Source organism: Coregonus clupeaformis, chromosome 18 (assembly GCF_020615455.1).
Source record: "Coregonus clupeaformis isolate EN_2021a chromosome 18, ASM2061545v1, whole genome shotgun sequence".
NCBI lineage: Eukaryota > Metazoa > Chordata > Actinopteri > Salmoniformes > Salmonidae > Coregonus > Coregonus clupeaformis.
This window is the reverse complement of record NC_059209.1, coordinates 33,626,389-33,641,629: the sequence shown is the minus strand read 5'-3', so window position 1 is coordinate 33,641,629 and position 15,241 is coordinate 33,626,389. Positions and strand designations below refer to the sequence as shown.

At 45.3% G+C, this 15,241-nt stretch overlaps 1 protein-coding gene across 1 annotated transcript in view; it reads left to right on the top strand.

The window, feature by feature from the left end:
* LOC121530690 (WD repeat and FYVE domain-containing protein 3) overlaps positions 1–15,241 on the top strand; it is a 204,728-nt gene that overhangs the window by 93,404 nt on the left and 96,083 nt on the right. The gene's annotated exons all lie outside the window — the stretch shown is intronic.

Below are 15,241 nucleotides of genomic sequence, written 5' to 3'. Positions count from 1 at the left end.
AAGGAGACGCGTTCTGTCTCCTAGAGATTAACATACTTTGGTGCGAAAAGTGCAAATCAATCCCAGAACAACAGCAAAGGACCTTGTGAAGATGCTGGAGGAAACAGGTACAAAAGTATCTATATCCACAGTAAAACGAGTCCTATATCGACATAACTTGAAAGGCCGCTCAGCAAGGAAGAAGCCACTGCTCCAAATCCGCCATAAAAAAGCCAGACTACGGTTTGCAACTGCACATGGGGACAAAGATTGTACTTTTAGGAGAAATGTCCTCTGGTCTGATGACACAAAAATAAAACTTTTTGGCCATAATGACCGTCGTTATGTTTGGAGGAAAAAGGGGGATGCTTGCAAGCCGAAGAACACCATCCCAACCGTGAAGCACGGGGGTGGCAGTATCATGCTGTGGGGGTGCTTTGCTGCAGGAGGGACTGGTGCACTTCACAAAATAGATGGCATCATGAGGAAGGAAAAGGCGTGTGCGAGCAAGGAGGCCTACAAACCTGATTCAGTTACACCAGCTCTGTCAGGAGGAATCGGCCAAAATTCACCCAACTTATTGTGGGAAGCTTGTGGAAGACTACCTGAAACGTTTGACCCAAGTTAAACAATTTAAAGGCAATGCTACCAAATACTAATTGAGTGTATGTAAACTTCTGACCCACTGGGAATGTGATGAAAGAAATAAAAGCAGAAATAAATAATTCTCTCTACTATTATTCTGACATTTCACATTCTTAAAATAAAGTGGTGATCCTAACTGACCTAAAACAGGGACATTTGACTAGGATTAAATGTGCCAACTGTAAAGTTTGGTGGAGGAGGAATAATGGTCTGGGACTGTTTTTTCATTGTTCGGGCTAGGCCCCTTAGTTCCAGTGAAGGGAAATCTTAACAGTTTGGGGAAGGCCCTTTCCTGTTTCAGCATGGTAATGCCCCTGTGCGCAAAGCGAGGTCCATACAGAAATGGTTTGTTGAGATCTGTGTGCCCATGATTTTGGAATGAAATGTTCGATGAGCAGGTGTCCACATACTTTTGGTCATGTAGTGTAACCCAGTACCGGGATGTAGAAATGGCATAAAGTGCATAGGGGGTAAACATTTGTGTTCTATCGCTCAGATATAGGACAGACACTTCAGAAACCGTATTTTTTATTTTTTTTTATTTAATATCTGAGCTGTTTTTTTTTTGTTGACTATATGTTATTCAATGTGTTTCTATGAGCTATAGCAGTTTCATCATATTTTTTAATTGATACCTACAGGGGTCCGAAAATTCTAAATCAAATGGCTAAATGATCAATCAAGATAATTTTACATTTTCATCATTTAGCAGACGCTCTTATCCAGAGCGACTTACAAATCGGTGCATTCACCTTATGATAGCCAGTGGGACAACCACTTTACAATATATATATATTTTTTAAGAACATTTATAAATAAAATAAATTGTTTGGGGGGGGGGGGAGGGTAGAAGGATTACTTTTATCCTATCCCAGGTATTTCTTAAAGAGGTGGGGTTTCAAGTGTCTCCGGAAGGTGGTGAGTGACTCCGCTGTCCTGGCGTCGTGAGGGAGCTTGTTCCACCATTGGGGTGCCAGAGCAGCGAACAGTTTTGACTGGGCTGAGCGGGAACTGTGCTTCCGCAGAGGTAGGGGGGCCAGCATGCCAGAGGTGGATGAACGCAATGCCCTCGTTTGGGTGTAGGGACTGATCAGAGCCTGAAGGTACGGAGGTGCCGTTCCCCTCACAGCTTCGTAGGCAAGCACCATGGTCTTGTAGCAGATGCAGGCTTCAACTGGAAGCCAGTGGAGTGTGCGGAGGAGCGGGGTGACGTGAGAGAACTTGGGAAGGTTGAACACCAGACCGGCTGAAGCGTTCTGGATGAGTTGTAGGGGTTTAATGGCACAGGCAGGGAGATCAGCCAACAGTGAGTTGCAGTAATCCAGACGGGAGATGACAAGTGCCTGGATTAGGACCTGTGCCGCTTCCTGTGTAAGGTAGGGTCGTACTCTCCGAATGTTGTAGAGCATGAACCTACAGGATCGGGTCACCGCTTTGATGTTAGCGGAGAACGACAGGGTGTTGTCCAGGGTCACGCCAAGGTTCTTTGCACTCTGGGAGGAGGACACAACGGAGTTGTCAACCGTGATGGCGAGATCATGGAGCGGGCAGTCCTTCCCCGGGCGGAAGAGCAGCTCCGTCTTGCCGAGGTTCAGCTTGAGGTGGTGATCCGTCATCCACTCTGATATGTCTGCCAGACACGCAGAGATGCGATTCGCCACCTGGTTATCAGAAGGGGGAAAGGAGAATATTAATTGTGTGTCGTCTGCGTAGCAATGATAGGAGAGACCATGTGAGGATATGACAGAGCCAAGTGACTTGGTGTATAGAGAGAATAGGAGAGGGCCTAGAACTGAGCCCTGGGGGACACCAGTGGTGAGAGCACGTGGTGCGGAGACAGATTCTCGCCACGCCACCTGGTAGGAGCGACCTGTGAGGTAGGACACAATCCAAGAGTGAGCCGCGCCGGAGATGCCCAACTCGGAGAGGGTGGAGAGGAGGATCTGATGGTTCACAGTATCAAAGGCAGCAGATAGGTCTAGAAGGACAAGAGCAGAGGAGAGAGAGTTAGCTTTAGCAGTGCGGAGAGCCTCCGTGACACAGAGAAGAGCAGTCTCAGTTGAATGACCAGTTTTGAAACCTGACTAGTTTCGATCAAGAAGGTCATTCTGAGAGAGATCGCAAGAGAGTTGGCTAAAGACGGCACGCTCAAGAGTTTTGGAAAGAAAATAAAGAAGGGATACTGGTCTGTAGTTGTTGACATCGGAGGGATCGAGTGTAGGTTTTTTGAGAAGGGGTGCAACTCTCGCTCTCTTGAAGACGGAAGGGACATAGCCAGTGGTCAAGGATGAGTTGATGAGCGAGGTGAGGTAAGGGAGAAGGTCTCCGGAAATGGTCTGGAGAAGAGAGGAGGGCATAATCCATCCACTTGACAGGTGTGCCATATCAAGACGCTGATTAAACAGCATGATCATTACATATGTGCACCTTGTGCTGGGGACAATAAAAGGCCACTCTAAAATGTGCAGTTTTGTCACACAACACAATGCCACAGATGTCTCAGGTTTTGAGGGAGCGTGCAATTGGCATGCTGACTTCAGGAATGTCCACCAGAGCTGTTGCAAGAGAGTTGAATGTTCATTTCTCTACCGTAAGCTGCCTCCAACATTGTTTTAGAGAATTTGGCAGTACATCCAACCGGCCTCACAACCTCAGACCACGTATATAGTGTCGTGTGGGTGAGCGGTTTGCTAATGTCAACGTTGTGAACAGAGTGCCCCATGGTGGCGGTGGCCTTATGGTATGGGCAGGCGTAATCTACGGACAATGAACACAATTGCATTTAATCATTGGCAATTTGAATGCATAGAAATACCGTGATGAGATCCTGAGGCCCATTGTGAGGCCCATTTTATTTAAGTTATCGTGACCAACAGATGCATATCTGTATTCCCAGTCATGTGAAATCCATAGATTAGGGCCTAATGAATTCATTTCAATTGACTGATTTCCTCATATGAACTTTAACTCAGTAAAATCTTTGAAATTGTTGCATATTGCGTTTATATTTTTGTTCAGTATAGATATTGTGATCTAAAGGCTTAGACCTACATCGTTTTTAAAGCATTGGGCCAGTTACAGAAAGATTGTTAGTTTGAATCCCTGAGCAGACAAGGTGAGAAATCAGTCGATGTGCCCTTGGACTATCCTGGACTAAGAGTCAGATTCACTCCACATTTGGTCTTTGGATTTATCACAATAGTCCCTGAAGAGTTTGAGAAAATAACGTTGATGCATTCAGATGGCCACACTATACCAGTAATATGCTAAATATGCAAAATATACTTCTAAAATAATCTTCTCATGAACCATAGGACCAAATGACACCAAATGTAGTTTGAGAAAAGGTAAAAAGATGGCTGAGTTATTGATTTTATGTATTGTGATGTCACGAGAGGCTACACAGCTTTCAGCGGGATTGCTCAAGTAGTGCAAGGAGACCAGGTTCAACCAAAACAAGGATTTTATTAAAGGTCTTGGGAAACTAACGAAAGTATAACACAATTCTGTTCTCTGGTGGCTCTTTAAGGGTTAACAGTTCAGGGATGTCTCTTCCACATCCAAAATCATAACTCTCCCTCGCTCAAATAACTTTTCCCCAGTCTTACTGTATTCCACGTTGCAGCTAGTGGCCAACCCAGCAAAACGTCCTTCCAAATGTCCCACACGTATTTCCACAGGTGCATATATCCAAAGGTGAGTATTTCCCAAAGGTAAGTATCTCCAAATCCTTATATTCCTCATGGAAGTGGACGTGCAGCACTCTTGTCCTCCAGAGAGCCCAGCTTGGAGACCGTGTCTCTTCCCTTCAACAAACCTTCAGCTCATCAGCTCCTGATTGGTTTCAGCTGCGTGGGAAGATTGGCCATAGAGGGTTGGAGTTCCCGACCATACCAGCAGATGGAGCCATAGCTGTCTGGGTTTGCAGCCATCTCAGGGGGATGTAACGTCCCTCCAGGACACAGCCTCTCGTGACATCACACATCCCCCTCCTCGGGACCGACGTCCTCGTCGGGGTAAAGGCAGCGAAGAAGGCATCACGCCGGGAGAGGGCGTCCGCATTGCCGTGGTGCTTGCCAGCCTGCTCTCTCTTCAACTCCTCCACCTCTAGGACCAGGGACTCAGCCTCCTGTTGTCTCTCCTTGAGTTTCTTACTGAACGCATCAGCCTTGGTTTTAGCAAAGTTTAGCTTCTGTTGAGCAGCTTTCAGTTCCTTCTCTCTCTCTGCCTCCGCATTCTTCATCTTGTTCTCCAACACCTTGTACTTCTCCTCTGCCTTCTTCTGGACCTCCTTACTACTGCGCAGGGTCTCCTCACACTCCTCGATGGTCCTGCGCAGCCTCTCCAGCTCCCCCTGTTGCTTATGGAAGGAGCTCTGTTGGAGTTTAGCCTGGAGGATATCTAACTCTTCTGTCTTCATGTCTAACTGTTGCTTTAACAAACGATACCTCTCAGCGGTCCCCTTCAGACCAGACAGTTCTTTGTCCAGATTCTGTAGCTCCGTCTCTGTGTCGGTCTGGGCACCTGCCATCCCTCTCAGAGCCCGGGCGGGAGTGAGTAACTCGGAGGATTGCACCGGAGCCTTCCCAGGATGAGTCTTGCCTCTCCGTTTCCGAGGTACTCGGGTTATCCTCTCCTGAGACTCTCTCCAGAGTGGGTAAAAGGCTGGGCAGTCTCGGCCCAATTAGGACAGGGACGGGGAGGGAATCAACCACCCCCGCCGTCGTGTGTATGGTTCCCCGTGTGCTGGTCATTGTAAGTTCAGTAATGGGGTATTCTCTGGTGTCCCCATGGACACAGGAAACTGGGAGGACTTTCCCCGGGGTCAGACACGTTGGGCCCACCAAATCCTTACGCACCAGGGTGGCCCGGCTACCAGAATCCAGTAAGGCCTCCACATCATGGTGATTCACAGTTACCGGGCAGGTGGGGGGTCGATCTGGGCCGCCATCTACGACTCCCAAGAGCGAGGCAAAACGGTGTGTGGGTGCTGAGCTGGAGGACTCCGCAGTGGGCATAGGTTCATCGGCTGGTTTCCCACACTGCCAGGAGATATGTCCCATCTCCCCACACCGGTAACACTGTCGAAGTTTCCCCCTCCTGGTGTACTCTTCTTGGACCCGCCTGGTTTCTGGCTCCCCCTGGAGCCGGGATAAGTCCTGACGTGGCTGGGTTCGAGACCTTGGGGGTCCTTTGGACGGGTTCTTCCCATTTGTGGTGGGGCCGCACTCCTGGGGTCTTTTCGGGAAGCATTCAGCATCTCCGCTGTGGCCTGGTACTTTTCCACAGCTTCCACGGTCAGATCAGCCGTGGTCAAGGCCTGTTGACTGATGAACCGTTTGGCCTCATAAGGCAGGGCGCGTAGGTAACGATCCACCACAACGGCCTCCACCACCGCCGCTGCTGTATTCCTCTGCGGATCCAGCCATTTCCTTGCGATTCGGACAAGTTCATGCATCTGCGCCCGAGGAGGTTGGTCTGGTTGGAAGGTCCAGCTGTGAAAGCGCTGGGCCATACCAAACTTTGTGAGTCCATATCTGCTGAGGATCTCAGACTTCAGGGCATCATAGTCAGTAACCTGGTCAGGGCCCAGGTCCCGGACAGCATTCAGCGATTCCCCGGTTAGAAAGGGGGCTAACAGACCAACCCACTGTTGCTTGGGCCAGGCTTCCCTAGTGGCCGTGGCCTCAAATGCATGCAGGTATGCCTCAATGTCATCGGTAGCTCCCATCTTAGATATAAAGTCACTTGCCTTTATTGGGCGGGTATTTTGGACCACCCTCTGTCTCTGCAACTGCAATTCCTCTGCCTTCAGAAGGTTGGCTTTCTTTTGCTCCTCCAAGAGAGCCACGTTTGCTTGCATCTGGGCTTGCTGGCCAGCAACAAGGGCTTTCAATATGTCCTCCATTTCAGTCGGGCGGGGAGCCTACGGCCAACTTGGAAAACTGGGTGATCAAACCTTCGGTATCCTCCTCTGCCATGCACTATTAACGCTGAGCGTGCCCGTATTCTCCACCATCTGTGATGTCACGAGAGGCTACACAGCTTTCAGCGGGATTGCTCAAGTAGTGCAAGGAGACCAGGTTCAACCAAAACAAGGATTTTATTAAAGGTCTTGGGAAACTAACGAAAGTATAACACAATTCTGTTCTCTGGTGGCTCTTTAAGGGTTAACAGTTCAGGGATGTCTCTTCCACATCCAAAATCATAACTCTCCCTCGCTCAAATAACTTTTCCCCAGTCTTACTGTATTCCACGTTGCAGCTAGTGGCCAACCCAGCAAAACGTCCTTCCAAATGTCCCACACGTATTTCCACAGGTGCATATATCCAAAGGTGAGTATTTCCCAAAGGTAAGTATCTCCAAATCCTTATATTCCTCATGGAAGTGGACGTGCAGCACTCTTGTCCTCCAGAGAGCCCAGCTTGGAGACCGTGTCTCTTCCCTTCAACAAACCTTCAGCTCATCAGCTCCTGATTGGTTTCAGCTGCGTGGGAAGATTGGCCATAGAGGGTTGGAGTTCCCGACCATACCAGCAGATGGAGCCATAGCTGTCTGGGTTTGCAGCCATCTCAGGGGGATGTAACGTCCCTCCAGGACACAGCCTCTCGTGACATCACAGTATCCATTTAAACCACTGTAAATCCACTCCACAGTGGCCAACTTGAAACTTGTCATCGCTATCATGGACGTCCCTAAGATGAACCGCACTGAATTTGGTATTGATATCTAAAGGAACAAGGAAACTATTGACAACTCATTCTTTGTATATGTTATGCTAATGCTCATAATCATCTGCAGTCGTCTTCTCCTCATGAACCATAAGTCAGATTCACTCCAGATTTAGTATTTACACTCTTGATTTCACATAAAGGAAGATAGTTCCTACATGATAAGAGCGCTTGCTTTGTTATCCAACTGATCTTCTGTCCTTTCAGTCATCCTGTGAACCCCGTTCATTGCTGCTCGCAGCTATTATTATTATTATTATTATTATTATTTATTTCTATGGTTAAAGTCATCCAGTCCAGTCCAACCCCATCCCCTTGTGCCCAGCTACGTCAGAATAGTACATGTCGTCTCTGGAAGCACAGCAGCAAACAGGCAGGAGGCACTGTCCCACTTTTGTATAACACAAACACACACGAGACCGCACACCCACACCGCACACACCGTCCCCCCCTCCCCCATCTGTCACTATGAAATATTAATACCCCTCCCTCCCCCACACACACACACGGCTGGCTCATATGGGGATAATTCGTGGGTAGCTGGTTAGGCTGGGGTAGGTGGGTACTAAATGGTTGGGGAATCATTAACTGGTCTGTCACAACACACCCGGGACCAGTTAGTGTGTGCAAATGGGAGTACAAACTCGTGTGTGTGTGTGTGTGGACGTGTTTAACTATACTTATGGGGACCGGAAGTCCCCACAAGAATAGTAAAGCAAGAAAAATTTGACCAACTGCGGACATTTTGTTGGTCCCCACAAGGTCAAACGCTATTTCTAGGGGGTTTAGGGTTAAGGTAAGAATTAGTGTTAGAATTAGGGATAGGAGATAGGAGATAGGGTTAGGTGTTAGGGAAAATAGGATTTGGAATGGGACTGAATTGTATATCCCCACAAGGTTAGCTGTACAAGACTGTGTGTGTGTGTGTATTCAAGAGACTCTGTTGTTTCTGTAGATAGATAATAATAATATGCCATTTAGATGATAGGATAGCGATTGTTAATAGCAAACCACAGAGGAGGGAGGGGCCCAGGGGCCTCATTTATAAACCATGCGTTTTCACACAAAAGTTGGAATTTTTTAAAAACGTAATGAGACGTGAAAAATATGCAAACTCTAGACCATGCGTACGCAGAGTTTCTAGTGGTTGAAGTATTGCATTGCATGCAGGCCAGTAGTCTAGTGTGGGGGATATGATGGACATGCTTATTCATAACAAAAAAAGGGTTAATAACAAGATGCAGTCATTTGCCATTAGGGAGAAGATCTGTTAACACTGAACAAAAATATGAACGCAACATTTTTTTGTTGGGCCAATGTTTCATGAGCTGAAAGAAAATATCACAGAAATGTTCCATGTCTCAAGTTTTGAGAGAATATTCAATTGGCACGCTGACTGCAGGAATGTCCACGAGAGCTGTTGCCAGAGAATTTAATGTTAATTTCTCTACCATAAGCCACCTCCAACGTCGTTTTAGAGAATTTGGCAGTACATCCAACGTGCCTCACAATCGCAGACCACGTGTAACTCCAGCCCAGGACCTCCACATCCGGCTTCTTCACCTGTGGGATCGTCTGAGACCAGCCACCCGGACAGCTGATGAAACTGTGGGTTTGCACAACCGAATAATTTCTGCACAAACTGTCAGAAACCGTCTCAGGGAAGCTCATCTGCGTGCTCGTCGTCCTCACCAGGGTCTTGACCTGACTGCAGTTCGGCGTCAAAACCGACTTCAGTGAACAAATGCTCCCCTTCGAATGGCCACTGGCACGCTGGAGAAGTGTGCTCTTCACGGATGATTCCTGGTTTCAACTGTACCGGGCAGATGGCAGACAGTGTGTATGGCGTCATGTGGGTGAGCGGTTTTCTGATGTCAACGTTGTGAACAGAGTTCCCCATGGTGGCGGTGGGGTTATGGTATGGGCAGGCATAAGCTACGGACAATGAACACAATTGCATTTTATCAATGGAAATTTGAACGCACAGAGATACCGTGACGTGATCTTGAGGCCCATTGTCAGGCCATTCATCCACAGCCATCACCTCATGTTTCAGCATAATGCACAGCCCCATGTCACAAGGATCTGCACACACTTCCTGGAAGCTGAAAATGTCCCAGTTCTTCCATGGCCTGCAACCTCACCAGACATGTCACCCATTGAGCATGTTTGGGATGCTCTGGATCGACGTGTACGACAGCGTGTTCCAGTTCCCGCCAATATCCAGCAACTTCGCACAGCCATTGAAGAGGAGTGGGACAACATTCCACAGGCCACAATCAACAGCCTGATCAACTCTATGCGAAGGAGATGTGTCGCGCTGCATGAGGGGCAAATGGTGGTCACACCAGATACTGACTGGTTTTCTGATCCACACCCCTGCCTTTTTTTAAGGTATCTGAGACCAACAGATGCATATCTGTGTTCCCAGTCATTTGAAATCCAGAGATTAGGGCCTAATGAATTTATCCTTATATGAACGGTTAACTCAGTAAAATCTTTTTAAAAATGTAATGTTGCGTTTAGATTTTTGTTCAGTGTAGTTTATCCTTGCATTTTTTAAATAATTAGAAATAGGCATCTATTTCCTAGGCTAATATTTATTTCATTTCCATGATCATTGCATAATAAATTCCTCATCTTTTTTGTGATGGTTTCATACTCACAACAACTTAGGATACCATTCATCCCGTCTCTCTTTTAATTAGACCCACTTCACAGTAGTAAATAAATATAAAGCTATTTCAAGTATTTTGCTCCCTGCGGATCCGGAGCACAGTTTATTAACGGTGGAACAGACTGTTGTAGGATACTTCTGTAGCTTACGTCTGAATACTGTAATTTAAAATGTCTCGTAGACAATATTTAATTTATAAACATAATACATATTTTCATAACCATTGCAGAATAAATGTCTCACCTTTTCTGGCCATGACGTGTTCATATTTCCGAAGTAGCCACAGCCTACAACAAATTACCTCATCTCATCTTGCATCTCTTATTTAATTGAGCGTATTAGATGGGATATAATTTAAAGTATTTTGTTCTATGCATCAGAAAGGAAGCGTGATTTATAACCGACAGTAGAATTTACAGACAGGTGATCTTTTGCATTGTAGTATGTAAGCAGACAAAGTTTCAGTGCATCACATAAATTAGAGAAAAAGTCAATGCAAAACATTAGGCCCTATTAAAGTCAAATAATCTGTTTACAGGTCCACAGCAATTTGGAATAGTTTTTTGTCTTTCATAAACTTTTTGTCTGTCAGATAGCCTAGGCCTTCAGCAAATGTCACTGCAACGTTTAATATTCTGCCCTCAACTCCAAAGACATTTGATCAAGTTCACCATTGCTATTTCCTTTTAGAAAACTGCTTCGACCTAATTCCAATACTTCCAAAGTATACAGCAAATAAGGGCGTTATTGTCACCTTAAAAGGTGAATGATGGGTTTTTTTTCAGGGTTTAATGGTCACTCATGTGCGCACAGTTTCAGGACAGGTTTGATTATATTGGTAAACATGTATGGCGTCAAGTTTAGAAATCTTTATTTTTGTACATACGTAGGCTTTTTTTTGTTGTTGTGGTGAACGCAAATATTTTGTGTGAAATTTACGCAACGGTTATAGATGTAAATAAATATAAATGAGACCCCTGTTGTTTTGTGTTTCTAATGTCATTACTGCTCTTATAATACTTATAGTGATATTGTAATACTTATAGTGATATTATAATACTTATAGTGATATTGTAATACTTATAGTGATATTATAATACTTATAGTGATATTGTAATACTTATAGTGATATTGTAATACTTATAGTGATATTGTAATACTTATCGTGATATTATAATACTTATAGTGATATTATAATACTTATAGTGATATTGTAATACTTATAAGTGATATTGTAATACTTATTGTGATATTGTAATACTTATCGTGATATTATAATACTTATAGTGATATTATAATACTTATAGTGATATTGTAATACTTATAAGTGATATTGTAATACTTATTGTGATATTGTAATACTTATAGTGATATTGTAATACTTATAAGTGATATTGTAATACTTATAAGTAATATTGTAATACTTATAGTGATATTGTGATATTGTAATACTTATAGTGATATTGTAATACTTATAAGTGATATTGTAATACTTATAAGTGATATTGTAATACTTATTGTGATATTGTAATACTTATAGTGATATTGTAATACTTATAAGTGATATTGTAATACTTATAGTGATATTGTGATATTGTAATACTTATAGTGATATTGTAATACTTATAAGTGATATTGTAATACTTATAAGTAATATTGTAATACTTATAAGTGATATTGTAATACTTATAGTGATAGATTTACTCTTTTACTTTGTCAGAACAGAACGCTGCCTGTGCTTGGTATGTTTAGGTTAATGTTAAGCTAATGTTACATTTAGCCTACAATTTGACACCGTTCCTTACATTCTTCTTCCTCAAGATTTATCAGAAGGTAGACCAGAAATCCCCAAAATGGGGATTCAGGGTGACAACAACAATGTTTTCATGTTAAGAGAAAATAACAGTTAGCTCAGGGATGGGCAACTTTGACGGGGGTGAGTGCCACAAAAAAGTAATGACGGGCTGCAGTGGCTCACGGTGCTGCGCACCCACATCCAGTCAGAGACGGCCCTAAGTTAGATTTTGTTGGGGGGACCCCCTTGCGACCAAAACATGGCCCCCTTCTTGACCTCGGAGAGAAAAAATACATTTTAAAGTTAATTTCCTGCAGTTCTACACATTTTGCCATGGTGCATAGAGAAACAGTTTTAAAGCAAGTTTGCTGCAATTCTAAAGCTAGCCTACAAAACCCGTGGGGTTGCCAGTTGCCCATCCCTGAGCTAGCTGATGTCAGGTTGAGAGAAGATAACAGCTAGCTGAGAGCTAGGAGTCTACTTAGTCATGTGGACCTAGAAGCTAAGACCCTGTCATTGACTTGCAAGGTCAGTGATTTACTGTGAAGAAAATAGCTATGTCTACTCACTGTTTTCTGTCTCCACCAGTGATCTGTAATAAAACTAGGAGTTATAAAAGCAAACGTGTCTTTTTTTTTGGTCTAGACTCCTGTACTTCATGTAAAACAAAATCAAGAGTGGAACTGGGAGTGAAATCATTTTTGACGTGTGAAAATGTTTTTTAAGATGAATATAAGGATTTTACTTTGGTGGTTTCCAACAGTTACTTTTTTTTCAATTTCCATACCTGCTTATAATGACAGTTAAAACAGCAATAAACACTATATTTATATGTAATGTATATTCTTCCCCTCATAATGCTGTCTGTTCCTGTCCAGCCTGGCCCCTCATAATGCTCCCTCTAGATGATATCTCTAGATGTCTGTTCCTGCCCAGCCTGGCCCAATAATGCTCCCTCTAGATGATATCTCTAGATGTCTGTTCCTGCCCAGCCTGGCCCCTCATAATGCTCCCTCTAGATGATATCTCTACATGTCTGTTCCTGCCCAGCCTGGCCCAATAATGCTCCCTCTAGATGATATCTCTAGATGTCTGTTCCTGCCCAGCCTGGCCCGTCATAATGCTCCCTCTAGATGATATCTCTAGATGTCTGTTCCTGCCCAGCCTGGCCCAATAATGCTCCCTCTACATGATATCTCTAGATGTCTGTTCCTGCCCAGCCTGGCCCCTCATAATGCTCCCTCTAGATGATATCTCTAGATGTCTGTTCCTGCCCAGCCTGGCCCAATAATACTCCCTCTAGATGTCTGTTCCTGCCCAGCCTGGCCCCTCATAATGCTCCCCTCTAGATGATATCTCTAGATGTCTGTTCCTGCCCAGCCTGGCCCAATAATGCTCCCCTCTAGATGATATCTCTAGATGTCTGTTCCTGCCCATCCTGGCCCCTCATAATGCTCCCTCTAGATGATATCTCTAGATGTCTGTTCCTGTCCAGCCTGGCCCAATAATGCTCCCTCTACATGATATCTCTAGATGTCTGTTCCTGTCCAGCCTGGCCCAATAATGCTCCCTCTACATGATATCTCTAGATGTCTGTTCCTGCCCAGCCTGGCCCCTCATAATGCTCCCTCTAGATGATATCTCTAGATGTCTGTTCCTGCCCAGCCTGGCCCCTCATAATGCTCCCTCTAGATGATATCTCTAGATGTCTGTTCCTGTCCAGCCTGGCCCAATAATGCTCCCTCTAGATGATATCTCTAGATGTCTGTTCCTGCCCAGCCTGGCCCGTCATAATGCTCCCTCTAGATGATATCTCTAGATGTCTGTTCCTGCCCAGCCTGGCCCAATAATGCTCCCTCTACATGATATCTCTAGATGTCTGTTCCTGCCCAGCCTGGCCCCTCATAATGCTCCCTCTAGATGATATCTCTAGATGTCTGTTCCTGCCCAGCCTGGCCCAATAATGATCCCTCTAGATGATATCTCTAGATGTCTGTTCCTGCCCAGCCTGGCCCCTCATAATGCTCCCTCTAGATGATATCTCTAGATGTCTGTTCCTGCCCAGCCTGGCCCAATAATACTCCCTCTAGATGTCTGTTCCTGCCCAGCCTGGCCCCTCATAATGCTCCCTCTAGATGATATCTCTAGATGTCTGTTCCTGCCCAGCCTGGCCCAATAATGCTCCCTCTAGATGATATCTCTAGATGTCTGTTCCTGCCCATCCTGGCCCCTCATAATGCTCCCTCTAGATGATATCTCTAGATGTCTGTTCCTGTCCAGCCTGGCCCAATAATGCTCCCTCTACATGATATCTCTAGATGTCTGTTCCTGTCCAGCCTGGCCCAATAATGCTCCCTCTACATGATATCTCTAGATGTCTGTTCCTGCCCAGCCTGGCCCCTCATAATGCTCCCTCTAGATGATATCTCTAGATGTCTGTTCCTGTCCAGCCTGGCCCCTCATAATGCTCCCTCTAGATGATATCTCTAGATGTCTGTTCCTGTCCAGCCTGGCCCCTCATAATGCTCCCTCTAGATGATATCTCTAGATGTCTGTTCCTGTCCAGCCTGGCCCCTCATAATGCTCCCTCTAGATGATATCTCTAGATGTCTGTTCCTGTCCAGCCTGGCCCCTCATAATGCTCCCTCTAGATGATATCTCTAGATGTCTGTTCCTGTCCAGCCTGGCCCCTCATAATGCTCCCCTCTAGATGATATCTCTAGATGTCTGTTCCTGTCCAGCCTGGCCCCTCATAATGCTCCCTCTAGATGATATCTCTAGATGTCTGTTCCTGTCCAGCCTGGCCCCTCATAATGCTCCCTCTAGATGATATCTCTAGATGTCTGTTCCTGTCCAGCCTGGCCCCTCATAATGCTCCCTCTAGATGATATCTCTAGATGTCTGTTCCTGTCCAGCCTGGCCCCTCATAATGCTCCCTCTACATGATATCTCTAGATGTCTGTTCCTGTCCAGCCTGGCCCAATAATGCTCCCTCTACATGATATCTCTAGATGTCTGTTCCTGTCCAGCCTGGCCCAATAATGCTGTCTGTTCCTGTCCAGCCTGGCCCAATAATGCTCCCTCTAGATGATATATTACACTGAGGGGACAAAAGATGAAGACCACCTGGTCTTTCCATGACATAGACTGACCATGTGAAGGCTATGATCCCTTATTGATGTCACCTGTTAAATCCACTTCAATCAGTGTAGATGAAGGGGAGGAGACCGGTGGTTAAATAAGGATTTTTATGCCTTGAGGCAATTCAGGCATGGATTGTGTATGTGTGCCATTCAGAGGGTGAATGGGAAAGACAAAATATTTAAGTGCCTTTGAACAGGGTATGGTAGTAGGTGCCAGGCGCACCGGTTTGAGTCAGGAACTGCATCGCTGTTGGGTTTTTCACGCTCAACA